The sequence below is a fragment of the Elephantulus edwardii genome, unplaced genomic scaffold (assembly GCF_000299155.1).
Source record: "Elephantulus edwardii isolate Elephantulus edwardi_28Jun2011 unplaced genomic scaffold, EleEdw1.0 scaffold00101, whole genome shotgun sequence".
NCBI lineage: Eukaryota > Metazoa > Chordata > Mammalia > Macroscelidea > Macroscelididae > Elephantulus > Elephantulus edwardii.
The window spans coordinates 9,568,814-9,582,825 of record NW_006399851.1 but is presented as its reverse complement, the minus strand read 5'-3'; positions in this window follow the sequence as shown (position 1 = coordinate 9,582,825).

Below are 14,012 nucleotides of genomic sequence, written 5' to 3'. Positions count from 1 at the left end.
GTAAAACAGGACTGACCTCAGGGTTGTTGGGAGACTGAGAAAGATGGGTTCAATAATGTATACTGCATTGAAACAGATGAGGGAGAAAACTGTTTAAGAGGGATATGTGATTAGGTATTTTTGTCATGACAGGAGTCCAGAGCGAAGGCTGTATAGTGGAGTGACCCTGGGGGGAGGGATTGTAAAACAATGAAAGAATTTTTCTTTTACTTTTCCAAGAGAGTCATGTACTGGGGTGGGGGGGTTGGGAGGGGAGAAAAATGAAACAATGAATGAATGGAAATCCAAAGTCTCTGTAAATTTTCCTTGAAATTAATAATTTAAAGACATGCTTAAGAAAAAAAAGGTGTTAATAAAATTGACAAACCTTGAACCTAACAATGGAAAGAAAGTGAAGTCTACAAATACTACAAAGAAGATATTAAGTGGACAGGCCTAACTGAAATAAAAGGATAGATCCAGGTTAAAAAAGAAATAAGTTGGAAATAGAAATACCATTTGACCCAGCAATTCCACTACTGAAATATATACCCTTAAGAAACCAGAATTGCCACCCAAGCAGATATATGTACACCTATGTTTATTGCTGTCTTTTTAACAATAGCAATGAGATGGAAATAACCCAAGTGCCCATCAACAAATGGATGGATAGAGAAGTGGTAGTATATTTACACAATGGAATATTATGCAGCACTGAAAAATAAGGAACTAATGAAATATTATACAAAATGGGTGACCCTGTTGAATGAAATGTTATACAAAATGGGTGACATTCTGTTGAGTGACATTTCTCAGTCACAAAAGGATAAATACTGCATAAAGCCAGTGTTATAAAACAGGACTGACATCAGGATTGGGGGAAAACTAAGAAAAGAGGGGATAAATAATGTACACTGCATTGAAACAGATGAAGGAAATAATTGCTTAAAAGGAATATGTGATTAGATATTATTTGCATGACAACATTCCAAAATAACACTGCATAGTAAAATAGACTGGGGGGGGGAGGGGAGGGATTGTTTAACAATAAAATAATTTTTTTTTCAAAGAGAAAAGTGAATTGGGAGGGGGAGCATAGGCAGGAAAGAAAATGTGCAACAATGACTGAATGAGAAATCCAAGTTCTTTAGAAACTTTCATTAAAATCTCAATAAAAAAGAAAATCTGCTGAAGAGGTAACTATGAGTTTGGTCCAACTTGATTCTAAATCACAACAACATATTTATGAGAATGACTTATTTTAAGAAATTTTATCATTCAATTGAGAATAGTGGGGGGTTGGACTAACTAATTGCAAATCTGTAGGTCAGACAATAGGCTAGAGATTCCTACAGCCTGGTGCCACTCAGTGGCTCACAGAGTTGTGCTTAACTGCTAATCTAAACAATAATAGTTCAAGTCCACCATGTGGCATATATCCATAGAGCTCCAGCTATCTGCTTCTATAAAGATTGAAACCAAGAAAATCCTTATGGTGTCACCACAACAAGATAAAGGTAAATAACCCAATATGGGCACAGGATATGAACAGACACTTGACCGAAGAAGACATTCAGATGGCTAACAAGCACATGAAGAAATGTTCAAAATCCCTAGCTCTAAGAGAGATGCAAATTAAAACAACTATGAGATATCATCTCACCCCAGTCAAAATAGCAAAATTTAACAGAACAGCAAGCAACAAATGCTGGTGAGGTTGTGGAGAAACTGGAACCCTTCTTCACTGTTATTGGGAATGTAAAATGGTGCAACCACTGTGGAAGGCAGTATGGCGCTTTCTCAAAAAGTTGCAAATAGAGATACCATTTGACCCAGCAATTCCACTACTGGGAACATACCCCAAAGAGACCATAACTGACATCCAAGCAGACATATGCACACCCATGTTTATCGCGGCTTTGTTTACAATAGCAAGGAGCTGGAAACAACCTAAGTGCCCATCAACAAACGAATAGATAGAGAAGCTGTGGTATATTCACACAATGGAATACTGCGCTGCATTGAAAAACAAGGAACTCACGCAATATTATTCAAAATGGGTGACCCTGGAGGACATTATGCTGAGTGAAGTATCTCAGTCACAAAAGGACAATACTGTGTTATGCCACTGTTGCAAAAGAGGACTGACCTTGGGGTTGGGGGGAGACTGAGAAAGATGGGTTCAATAATGTATACTGCATTGAAACAGATGAAGAAGAAAACTGTTTAAGAGGGATATATGATTAGGTATTTTTGTCATGACAGGAGTCTAGAGCGAAGGCTGTATAGTGGAGTGACCCTGGGGGGAGGGATTGTAAAATAATGAAAGAATTTTTCTTTTACTTTTCCAAGAGTGTAGTGTACTATGGGGGAGGGTTGGGAAAGGAGAAAAGTGCAACAATGAATGAGTGGAAATCCAAAATATCTGTAAATTTTTACTGAAATTAATAATAACAACTTTAAATTTAAAAAAGAAAAGAAAATCCTATAGTGTACTGTTCTGTAAAATGCAGTCATCATGATTCCTGACTTGATGACAAGGGCCTGCTTATTGGTTTGTGTCCCAAAATTCATAGGTAAGGTTAAAGAAAAGTGAAGAGTAAAACCGCTGTTATTAACTGTTATCCACTCTAATACAACTCACAGCTACCCTATGAGTATCAGATATTAATCTAGTCCTATCTTGTACCATCCTCATCATCCCCAACACATTTAAACCTATTGCAAAAGTCACTGCGCTGAGTAAGCTTGTGGAAGATATTATTCTCTTTCCCTGACCTTTCCAAGCATATTGTCTTTTTCCAAGAATTGGTCCCTTCTAACAACAACCCAAAGTATGTAAGATGAAGTCTCATCATCCTTATCCTTAATGAGCACCCTAGTAGTATTTTCTCTAAGACATATTTGTTTGTTCTTTTGGCAGTCCATGGAATTGTCAGTACTTTTCTATAACACTACAGTACAAAGGCATGAATTATTCTGCCATCTTTAGTCACTGTCCAGATGTATAGGAAAAGACTATGGCTTGAATCAGATGCACCTTAGTCTTTAAACTGATGTTGTTACTCCTTAGCATTTTGGAGCAGTCCTTGATGTCGAATTTTCCCAATGCAACATGTTTTAGCTTGGTATAGTCTGAAAGCAGAAACACCCTAGGGAAGTGCTGGGTTTTTTCCTCTCATAAGGCTTTTAATAAACTCGATGAAGCTTGGCTACATTACAAAGAGTAATTGCTTCATTTTAAGGTCAAATGAATTAATCCTGTAAGTATTTCATAATAGTATCTTGGCACTTATCTGCCCATACAATGGAGCACCATAGACTAGACAAGCTCACATCTAAAATTAATCATCATACATGCCATAATCCATGGCAGCCCATGCAGATTCATAGAGTAGAGGAGGGCTCAGTCCTGCCTCTGAGCAAGTAGTCCACTAGAGCAAGCAGCCCATGGGATTTGATCCAGTTCTATGGTAGATATCTTGAGAAAAGAGCTGAATCCTGTCCATCCTTACATCCCTACAGATAAGGGTACAATAAGGAGAGAAAAAAGCATTTCATTCTTGTTTTATGAATGGACAACAATAGCAATTATAATTTAGTATCTTCCTCATGTCAGGCATTATTTCATGTACATTTACCCCATCGGATAACTATTATTATCTTCCTTATTTGACAGATTAGGAAACAGAGACATAAAGATCAAGCCACTTGTCCAAGGTCACGTCCTTGCTATTATTGTGTGTCATAGAGTCATCTGTGACTCATAGTAACCCTAAGTACAATAGCCCTAAACTAGGCTGTATTCTGAGCCAATCTCACCATCTCCAACAGACCTACCTCTATTATTCTAGTTACTATGTCAATCTATCTCATTCGGGGTCTTCCTCTTCTGCACTGAACCTCCACCCTTCCAAGCATGATATCTTTTTCCAATGACTGGTCCCTCCTGGCAACATGCCCAAAATATGTGAGTTGTTGTTGATTGCCATTGAGTTAAGCAGAACTCATAGGAACCCCATGAACAAAAGGCCTGAAGCCTTTCTATAACTATCATTGTTGCTCAAAGTTCATAGAATTTCCAGAGGCATGTTGTTTAGGAAATAGATGTCACTCCTGCTTTCAAGCCTGCCTTAAACTGGGATCTCCACCAAATACTGTCCACCATGGGTAATTGTTATGGCATTTGACATCCTGATGGCACAAGGTTCAGCATCACAGCAATCCCAGGTTAGCTCAATACAGCATATTGACAGAAGGGTGTACCACTTAGAATGTTTCTCCGAAATATGGTAAGATCTAGTTTTGAAATTTATTTGACTTCAGCTGTATTTACTTAAAATTTACTGAAGAGAAAAAACATAGTACTTGTCATTCCATTTTAAAAGAAATGTGTGTGCGTGTGTGTGTGTGTGTGTATAATACTTCAGGAACAGCTCCTTAGAGACAAGGATTAAAAACCCCCATAATCTCACATACTTTATCAGACAGCATGAGGATAGCACAGGATGAGGCAAGGTTCAGATCAGTTGTTCATAGGGTTCTTATGAGTTACTTCAATGGCACCTAACGACCCCTACTTTTTTTTATTTTTTATTAGACAGATGGTTAATTCTTTCATGAACCACAGGCCATATAACGTCCACAGACATCAACTGCCTCTGGGGTTTAATGGGAATCTCTTATCCCACTTGTACTGCATGTTTTCATCTGGAAGAGGGGAGTGTTATATAATTGTGTGAATCTGAGGAAAGTGGCTTTATCTCACCAATCCAACACCAGAGACTCCTTAGGTTGTTTATGCCCCACTAACAGAATTAAATCCATATTAACTTAAAAAAAAAGTTTTCACTTTATTCAAAATGTCTTCCATTACTGACAACACAAAATTTCAATTAAAAATTCAAAGCAGAAAATAATTTTCATTTAAAAGTCTATCTAAAAGCAACCTACCTAATAAGGCAAGTCCCTTAAGGAAAGTTAAAAGGGCACAGAAATGTGAGCTCAGACAATGTTATGTCTAAGTTCTCAATCTAAGCATGGTATTGTTCCTCTTTATCTGCCCTAGCACAAATAGATTCTCAACTGGTCATATTCAAAATGATACAGATTTCCTAACCTTCCTTCTCCAATCATCAAATTCTTAATTTAAGATTTATCAAATTGCACTTTGGTTAGTGTAACTACTATTTGACTGTTCACACACCCTATACTCTGTGCTGAGTGGTCACAACTGACAACCAAAGATTGAATAATTGCAGTAGATAATGCATAATTCAGATAAGTTATTCATTGTGTACACATACATATATGTACAGTGTATGTTTAAAAAGTCTCTAAATGAGGATTACTACTAAAATTTTTTTATATAAAGGTCTCTAACAAAATCTTCTGTCAAGGATGTCTTCAAAGTACTAAAGGGCAAGAATATAAGTTTAAAGACTAAGGAGTGCCTTATGCAATCCATGAACTTTTCAATTGCTTCTTATGCATCTGAAAGTTGGATAATGAAAAAGAAAGACCAAACAAGAGTCAATACCTTTGAGTTGTAGTGGCCTAGATCAGGTGCACCTTAGTCTCTAAACTGACGTGATTGCTCTTCAGCACTCTGAAGAGGTCTAGGACAGCAGATTTTTCCTAATGAAATTCATCTTTTTATTTCCTTACTATTGGTGCCATGAGTATTGATTGTGAAATTAAGCAAGCTGAAATTGTCAACAATCTCAATTTCTTCTCCATCTGTCATAGTGCTGCCAGTTGGTCCAGTGGTGAAAACGTTTGTTTTTTTTGATGTTGAGCTTCAATCCATACTGAAGACTATAGTGCTAGACCTTGTACAGCAAATGTTTCAGGACCTCCTCAGTTTTAGCAAGCAAGGTGTGTCACCTTCATAATGCAGGTTCTTTTTTTTTTTTTTGCATACAACAAGGATTAGTAATATTAAGTCTTTTGGGTACGGAGCTTCAGTGGGTTTGCGGGATCTTTTGACTGTCTATCTTGATGGAAGGTACTCTTCCTGAAGGGCAAAGAGGTCAGCTGGTTGTATGTGGGTGTAGTGGATCCAGGTTGCAATGCCGTCTACTCTGAGTGCAGTAGGCATAATGCAGGTTCTTGATGCATTTTTCCCCAGTGAAAACTCATTCTTTAAAGGAGAAAAATAAAATTTTCAGAGACCTAAATTCCAACCAGGAGCTCTGGTAGCTTAATGGTAGAGTTGCACTGCTAATCCAAAGGCAGGTGATTGATATCCACCAGCTGACCTCCAGGCAAAAGATGGGGAATCTCCTCCCAAGTGATTTATCATCTCTGAAAACGTTCCAGAGAGTCAGCTGTGGGTCAGTTCAAATTTGATGGTACATAACAACAACGAAGTCCAATCCAAGTTACTGTTCTGATTTCTAAATGACTTAATAGGGATCAGAAAGTAAGGCAAGGATGAGGTAAAGCCAGATTAGAGGCCAGGTATCCTGAGTTTTTTTCTACCTGGTGTTCTTGACTGTGGTTTTTAACAAGGAAATAAATGCTAGTAAACCTTACTGGCTATTCCTTGGAGAGGGACATGATGCTAGGAAGGGTGGAGGGTCAGTGAAGAAGAGGAAGACCCTGGACAAGGTAGATTGATTCAGTGATTGCCACAATGGGCTCTTGTATGTCAGGAAGTGTGAGAATGGCACAAGATAGAACAGGGTTCAGATATTTTGTTCACTGGGTTGCTGTGAGTCATACTTGATGACACCTAACAACAACAACAACAAACCTTGTTGATAAGTCACTGAGTCCTACCTGAATAACACTGTGTTCTCTAAGGGAACAAAATCATAAATAGGTACATAAATATATGTACATATGGAGAGAGTCACCTGTTATTACTGAGTCTTGATTTCATATTCAATCCATTATATACTGTAGAAATTGGTGGAAATCCTCCATTTCCTCATCTTTGGCTTTAGTGGCTGGTGCATATACTTTGTAATAATCATAGTAACAGTCTTCCTTGTATGTAGATAGATGTTGTTCTATCGTTGACAGCATTGTGCTTCAGGGTGGATCTTGAAATGTTCTTTTTCACGTTAAATGTGGCACCATTCACTTTTAATTTGTCATTCCAGCAAAATAAATCATGACTGTCTGATTAAAAATAGCCAATACTACTTCATCTCAACTCACTAAAGCCTATGATATCAATATTTATGTGTTTCAATTCATTTTTGACAACTTCCAATTTTCTTAGATTCATATTTTGTACATTTCATGTTCCACTGGTATTTATAGTTTTGGTCTATGTACAGGTTTTTTTTTCTATAATTATATTTTATTAATTTTCATAAACATTTACAGAGATTTTGGGCTTCCACTCATTCATTGTTGCACTATTCTCTCTACCCTCCTCCCAGTTTGTTCTTGTCCAAATGCCACAGTGCTTGTCAAAGCCAGTTCCGATTAATCTTCTTTGTCAGTGTGTCCTTTGCCATTCCCTATCACTCCTCCCTGAGAGAGACTTCACCCTGAGTCATAAGGAAAAGGGGATGGCGTATTCTCTTAGCTACTTCCTGCTGAAAAGGGACGCTGTGGGTTTCAGGGTGAAGATCTTCTCTCACTACTCTAAAGGGCCCCTTTGGCAGTAGGAAACACATAGACTATTATGGAGATTGATTTTGGAATTTAGATGCACTCTTATTGATTGTGCTTGGCCGTACATGTTCATATCCTTCAAGATGTATCATGGGGGTGTTGCAACCTAGAAGACACAAATTTGACTAACAAGTTATAAGTACATGAGTCCAAAAATTATGGAAAAGTAAAAGAAAAGATTCTTTCATTGTTTTACAAACCCTCCCCCAGGTCCCCTCCACCATGCAGCCCTCGCTCTAGTCTCCTGTGATGACAGAAATACCCAGTTATATGGTCTATGTACAGGTTTTATATCAACCAATGTGCTTCCTAGAAGTACTTTGTTTCACATTCTTTAGGCATGTTGTCTCAAGTTACCAATCCTTAGGGAAAGAGAAAAACATGCTGGGAAAAGTAGAGGGTTGGCAAAGGAAAGGATGACTCTCAATGAGATGGACTGACACAGTGACTGGAACAATGGATTTAAGCATAAAAAATTTAAAGGAACGCATAAATATCAATACCATGGACATGAGTAAGTTGAAATGGTCATTTTGAATTGGGCATTGTATGGTATATTACACTGGGATTGACAAATTGAAGAGGAATGGAATTATATTCATCCTCAAAAATAACATTCCAAGATCTATCCTGAAGTATAATGCTTTCATTAATAGGGTAACATCCATTCACTTGCAAGAAAACCAGTTAATACAACATACCATGGACTACCAAGAGAACTAGTAAGTCTGACCTGAAGAGAGTGAAACCAAGCTGCTCCTTGGAGGCAAAGATTTTTAGACTCTGTCTCACATACTTTGGATAAGTAGTCAGAAGGGACTAGTTTTTGGAGATCATGCTTAGAAAGGTTGAGGAACAGCACAGGAGAGGAAGACCTCAGAAGAGATGGATTGACACAATAATTAGAGTAATGAGGGTAGGTGTGTCAGAGACACTGAGATTATTTCAGGATAGAGCAAGATTCAGAGCTATTGTGCATAGGGTCACTATGAGTCACAGTCAACTCAATAGCACATAACAACAAAAACAAACAATTGTTATTAAAATTTACTCAATAACTACTAAACCTGAAGATACTGAAGATATTTCCCAACCTCAGCAGTCTGTCTTACTTGCTTTCTTCAAGCAAGATTATTTACCTGCAAAACTCAGGTTGTTGATGAGTCTTTCTCCAATCCTTATACCACATTCTTCATCATAGAGTCCAGTTTCTTGAATAATTTGCTCAGCATACAGATAGAATAGGTATGGAGAAAGGACACAAGCCTTACACACACCTTTACAACTGAAGAAACGGAAGCAAAAATGGGAAGCTTCAATTCACATTACTGAAAGATTCTATATACAAAAAACTGAATAGCACAGGATCAAAGGAAGATAGGGAAAATATGCAGTCATTGAATAAAAAAATAGTGGTTGTTATTTAAGCATGTCACAAAATTTAATATGGTCAATAACTCCTAGTTCTAAAGGAAGAAGTCCAAGCTACACTAAAGGCATTGGTAAAAAACAAGATTCCAGGAATTGATGGAACACCAGTCAAAATGTTCAGCAAACAGATGTAACACTAACTGGAAGAGCTCATTCTATTAAGAAATTTGGAAAACAGCTACCCAGCCAACTAACTGGAGGATATCCTTATTTGAGACCATTACAAAAAAAAGTGATCCAGTGGAATGTGGATATTATCAGATATCCTACACAAGTATAATTTTTTGGAAGATAATTTTAAAATTAATTTATAAAAATGACATGAAACTTCTAGAACTTCATTCAAGTTAGATTCAGAAGAGGATGTAGAATAAGAGATATTGTCATCTTGGCATAAAGTAGGTAATATTAGAAATATGTTTAACTATATGTATTGATTATGTATAAGCAATTGTGCAGACAAAAACAAATTCTGTATAGCATTTTAAAGAATGAGAATTACAGAAAACTTAATTGTGTTAATAAGGAGACTGCATAGTCCAACAGGCAGTCATGTGAACAGAGCATGATTTAATATCAATAAATACCATCAGGGTTGCATCCTTTTATCATACTTATTCAAACTGAAGGCTGAGTAAATACTCTGAGAAGGTGGACTGTATGAAGAAGAATGTGGCATCAGGGTTGGAGGAAGATTAATGGACATGCTTCCTTGCTGAAAGATTCTAAACACTCACTGATGAAGATCAAAGATGCTACAGCCTTCAACATGACTTACGCTGAAACAAAACCCCTCACAGTTGGATCAACAAGCAATATTAAGATTAAAAAAGAAAAGATGTCAAGGATTTCACTTTGCTTGGATCCACAGTCAACACCCATAGGAGCAGCAGTCAAGATATATTTTAAAAAATATTTTTCACTTGGCATTCGGCTTCAAAAGAGTTCTTGAAAGTGTTCAAAAACAAAGATGTCACTTTGAAGATTAAGATGCGTCTGACCTGAGCCTAGTATTTTCTTTTTTTTTAAAATTCATTTAAAAAGACATTTACAGAGGTTTTGTATTTCCATTCATTCATTGCCGCACTTTTCTCCCTGTCCACCCCTCCCCACCAGTTCGCTCCCATTTCTGAAAATAAAAAGAAAAGGAAAAAAAAAAATCCTTCATTAGTATACAATTCCCCCAGCCCACTAGCCCGAGTACACTTCTCTATGCGACCTTAATTCTGGATTCCAGTGCTAACCATAATACTCAATCATGTATCACCTCTAATCTGTTCTTTCCCTCATCTGTTTCAATATAATATACATAATTTATCCAGTTTTTTCTGCCATACCCCAACCCCTGATGTCAGACCCATTCTACAAAAGTGGAACCATGTAGTATTTGTCCCTTTGTGACTGAGATATTTCACTCAGCATAATGTCCTCCAGGGTCAACCATTTTGAATAATATTGCACGAGTTCCTTGTTTTTCAATGCAGCGTAGTATTCCATTGTGTGAATATACCACAGGCCCTGGGTTCAATCCCCAGCACCTCCACTTCCAATCTCAAAAGAACCTAGTATTTTCAGTCACCTCATACATATATGAAAGCTAGGCAAGGAATAAGAAATAATAAAAACAAAGCAAACTCCTGGCAAACCTACGGCTGTTGCACTGATTCTGACTTAAAAAGATTCTACAGGACAGCATAGAACTGCACTGTGTGGTTCCCAAAGGTAAAGCTCTGCTGACTGGACTTTTCTTTCTTCCACAGTGTGGCTGATGGGTTCAAATCATTGACCTTTTGGTTAGTTTTCCAATGTTTAACCCATTATACCATCATGACTCCTGGCTAAAGAAGAGGTTTGAAGAAATACTATTAGCAAAGGATGCTGAATACACCATGGACTACCTGAAGAAGAGGCAAATCAGCCTTGGAAGACAGACAGAGTGTCCCTTGGAAAGGAAGATGACAAGACTTGGTCTCACATTGGACACGTTATGAGGAGGAACCAGTCCTTGGAAAAGGATATCATGCTTGGAAAGGTAAAATGTCAGCAGTAAAGAGGAAGACCCACCATGAGATGAACTGACACACTGATTGCAACTTTGGGGTTAGGCACAGCCAAGATTGTGAGGATGGCACAGGATGAGACAATGTTGCATAGCATAGTGTTGTACTTAAGGTCACTATGAGTTAGAGTTGGAGGCAGCCTAATAAGAAATCATTTCAAAAACAGGAAATTGAGCATCCCAAGGAAAGTAATGTAAAGTCCATTATATTATTTTTCTAACTTGCTCAGACCAAACAAGTTTGCTTTAAAATATGCTAGGAGATAGATGACTTTTTTACTTTGTTCTATTTTGCTTCATCTAGAGTCTGAGTTACAGTATATGAGCTCTAGGTGGCAGTAAGGCATCATGGAGTTTTGTGACCAAGCAGAAGCTGCCTGCAGAGTTCAAATCTTGAGTTTAAAGAGAATCTTAAGGGAAATCTCACTGAAGTTACGTACTGCCAAAGCTGAACACAGAAATCCAATATGACCCAGCTATTCCACTGCTTGGAATATATGCCCTGAGAAAATGAGAACTGAGGTACAGAGACGTGCACACCAGTGTTTGCTGCAGTGGTGTTCTCCATCACAAGAACCATGGCAACAGTGCAAATGTCCAACCACAATTGAGTGGACTGAGAAATTGTGGTACATTCACATGAAGGAATATTACACAGCACACAGGAGCAATGATTTTGTAAATCACTACCTAACTTGGGAGGGACTAGAGAGCATTTTGCTGTGTGAACTAACTCAGTGTCATAAGGACAAATACTGTATAAGACCATTATTGTAGAATGAATATGGGGATCCAGGAGGGGGGGGAGGGAGCAGAGGAAGAAGGATGGGGGGAAGGTGGGGCTTAATCATAGGGTCACACAATTTGAAGGGTGGAAGGTTAAAGCAAAGGAGGAAGATGTGGTGTGAAAATCAATGCATACAAACTTTGTAGACAAGTATAAAATAAAAATTTTATTTAAAAAGAAAAGTTACTCTGGCTGTGTGAGCACATCAGCGTCCACTGCTGCCTCCCTTGTGATAGAGCCTGAAAGAGGAGGGAGAAAGAGGGAGACTCCAGACTCAGGGACCTGAAAGGATGCCGCAAAGTAAGGTGAGTCAAGTGAAAGGAGATTTCTCCAAACCTGTTTTACGAGTTTCCTGGCTATGCTGTGCCACAAATACTATGAGGCAATGGCTTTAAATCGTGGTTGCTATGTGCTCTTCATTCAATTGCAGCCTTACGAACAACAGATGGAAACCCTACCCTTTCCCATGTCATCCTCGCAATCTCCATCACACAACAGTCAGAAACAAAGAAAGACTGGTAACTGGAAAATAAGAGACTTGATGACAGGAATGAGGCTGGAAACCAAATGACCGAATTTTTGTACAATCAATTATTTATTCATTGCAAACATCTTCTTTTAAAAAAATAAATAGAATCATGAACTTCAAAAGTCCACATGAACCTCAGCACCAGGGCTCCAGAATATTTATTATTTCATAGTTTAACTTGACATTTGGTTTGCGGGTTTTTATGTGTTCTGTTTTCCCCGTGCCCATGTTCATTAGGTCAGGCCTGAAAAGGGATATGAGAAGCAGCGTTTGTCATGAGTTCTTGTGAGCTGGCCCTGTTGGTGCTGAGGCGGCAGATAAGGGAGTGTGTGCTTCCAGCTCCCCGCCCCACCCGTCACCCCACTAGAGAGCATACAACTGTAGTATCTAGGGCAGACAGGATAGTGGCTGCATCAACAGGACCAAATGCAGGGTCTAGGCCGACAGCTCTGCAGGGAGACTTGGCAGAGAGGCTAATGGCAAGAAACCAAGTGAACTTGCTCCTTAGCTCATGTGTGGGCCCTCAGGTCCTCTGAGAAATCACAAAAGTTGCTCTAGAGAAGAGAAGGGAATACAGCACCTGAACTGATCTTGACAGAGGTTATTATAAACCAGAGAAGTTAAAAATGCATGGTAAAGTGACTTCTTTGGTATCTATCTACAAACAAAGCTTTATAGTATTTAAGGTATTATGGTACCACTTATACGGCCTGAATACCTCTGCTGGCTTAGTGGTAAGGAGTTGCACTCCCAACCCAAAAGCAAATGGTTTGAATCCACTAACTTCTCTACAGGAGAAAGATGGGCAGTCTCCTCCCCAGACTTTTATAGGCTCAGAAAACCTGCTGGAGGGTCAGCTATGGATCAGCTCCAACTCAACAGTACACAACAATAACTTACAGAGAGAATTGTTTTTATTGAGGGACAAGATCAGGATCAAATACACAGAGAGAGACAGAAAGACACAGACAAATAGCATAGGCAAACACACACAGAGACAGGGATACATATCAACTCAAACTCAAATTCATTGCCATCAAGTCAGAATCAACTTATAGCGAGTCTGCCATGAGATTTCCAAGACTATAAATTGCACAGGAGAAGATTGTCTGATTTTCTCCCATGGAGCACCCTGTAGATTGAGTCATAAGAGAAGCTCATTTTCAAGGAGATGAGCAAAGGTGGCGGGGGCTGGGAGAAAAGTGCAACAATGAATGAATGGAATTTCAAAATCTCTGTAGATGTTCATTGAAATAAAAAAAATTAAAAATAAAAATTTTTAAAAAAGAAGAAAAAAAGGGAAGCTCAGCTGGCATTATTTATAAAGAGTTGTGGAGCTCATCTGAAGATATAGATAAAGATATAGATGATATAGATATAGATAGAAGTAGAAGTAGATGTAGACATAGATTTATATGCACATACATACACATATAAAATACATGACCTTTACAGACAGTATACACATGAAACCAGACAAATAATGCCAACTGTGGCTTAAAAGAAAAAAAAAAATCTGAAATGACCTAGTTTACCTCAGAGTGGTTAGTGAGCTTCTTAAGAGAAGGAGGAGAGGCAAAGGGAGGTCATGACCT